Source organism: Chiloscyllium plagiosum, chromosome 10 (genome assembly GCF_004010195.1).
Source record: "Chiloscyllium plagiosum isolate BGI_BamShark_2017 chromosome 10, ASM401019v2, whole genome shotgun sequence".
Classification (NCBI taxonomy): Eukaryota; Metazoa; Chordata; class Chondrichthyes; order Orectolobiformes; family Hemiscylliidae; genus Chiloscyllium; species Chiloscyllium plagiosum.
This window is the reverse complement of record NC_057719.1, coordinates 12,618,160-12,619,878: the sequence shown is the minus strand read 5'-3', so window position 1 is coordinate 12,619,878 and position 1,719 is coordinate 12,618,160. Positions and strand designations below refer to the sequence as shown.

Genomic DNA, 1,719 nt, shown 5'->3' with positions numbered 1-1,719 from the left:
GCTTCTGTGATCTTTCCTCCAGCATTTGTTGTGGTTTGAATCTGCTGCTTTCGGTTGTCAGTTCCAGCTGTCCGCTGCAGTGGTTGGTATATTGGGTCCAGGTCGATGTGCTTATTGATTGAATCTGTGGATGAGTGCCATGCCTCTAGGAATTCCCTGGCTGTTCTCTGTTTGGCTTGTCCTATAATAGTAGTGTTGTCCCAGTCAAATTCATGTTGCTTGTCATCTGCGTGTGGGTCCGCTGATCAGGTGTTTCAGTTTCTGCTGTAGTTCTTTAGCCAGTTTGTGTGATGGTGTCCCTGGTAGTGATACTATGGGTCTGAGTGGGATGTTTGGTTTGTGCACTTTAGGTAGTCCATAGAATCTGGGGGTGTTGTTGCTTTGAGGTTTCATTCTCTGTAGGTCAAACCTGGTTATCTGTCCGTTTTTTTTTGTAGGTTCCTCAGTGTGTTGTTTATCCTATTGGTGAGCTGTGGGGTGGGGTCAAACTCCCTATTTTGGTAGGTGTTGATATCTGCAAGTAGTTGTTGTGCTTTTTGGATGTATTCTGCTTTGTCCAGGATGACCGTCATTCTGCCTTTGTCTGCTGGTAGTATGATTATGTTCTTATCATTTTTTAGTGCTTCCCTCTCCTTGGTGTTGAGGTTATGTGTTTGTCTTTTCCTTGTTATCAGGGGTACGATACTTTGTCTAACTGTTTGTTGTGTCTCTTCTGTCAGTCCATTGTTTCCGAGTGTGCATTCTAGTGCTGCTAGGAAGTCTGCTGTCTTGGCGTCCCTGTGGTTGTAGTTGAGTCCCTTGGCCAGTATTGTTCTGTCTGTGTCTGTGAGCTGTCTGCGGGAGAGGTTTCTAATCCAGGAGTGTGTTGTGGTGTCCTCTCTGTTGCGTGTTAGTTTGGCCATTTTTTCTTTTAGTGCCATTTTTTTGCGGTGTGTGTCCTGTTCTGTACTATGATGATGGCCTGTTCTATGGTCCGGGTCCATTCCTGATTGGTGGTTTTTGAAATTAACGATTTTTGGCGCGCAATTTCTTGTCTGTATTTGTGTAGTCTGTTGTATGCATCTGTAATCATTAATTGGATCATCCTGAATCCGTTCTGTCTGGCTGTGTTCCTAGCTTGTGGGTTGTTGACTGGTGGTCTGTATCTGACACATGGTGGAAGGATTCGATTCTTTCGGCATTTGTGCAGGAACAGGACTTGTTCATATGTGGCACTTAGGCGGTTGGCACAGGATTCCCATTTCCTACAGGACACCATCACACAAACTGGCTAAAGAATTACAGCAGAAACTGAAACACCTGATCAGCGAATCCAGACACTCTATACAGTCAACACAGGAATTCTTGGACATCATCAGAAATATTCACATAGACAAGGAAGAAACTATGGTCTCATTCGATGTAACAGCATTGTTCACCTCTATCAACAAAACCCTAGCCAGAGAAATAATAGCCAACCTGCTGGACATACAGAACAGACAACAAGACGAGGAACCTATCAACAAAGACTGCATACTCAAACTACTGGATCTGTGCCTCACAACACACTTCACATTCAACAACCAAATATATGAACAAATCAACGGCACACCCATGAGCTCACCCATCTCTGGACTTATAGCAGAAGCGGTAATCCAAAGGTTAGAACAAGCAGTCTTACCGCAAATTCAACCCAAACTCTGGGTCAGATATGTAGATGATACCTTTGTAATCATTAAA

At 43.9% G+C, this 1,719-nt stretch overlaps 1 protein-coding gene across 1 annotated transcript in view; it reads left to right on the top strand.

Moving 5' to 3' along the window:
* The window catches only part of LOC122553385 (methylmalonate-semialdehyde dehydrogenase [acylating], mitochondrial-like), a 34,380-nt gene that overhangs the window by 12,853 nt on the left and 19,808 nt on the right, over positions 1-1,719 (top strand). Inside the window, exon 3 of the mRNA XM_043697086.1 lies at positions 403-412. The gene's annotated coding sequence lies outside the window, so the exon portion shown is untranslated. The remainder of the gene's footprint in view (positions 1-402; positions 413-1,719) is intronic.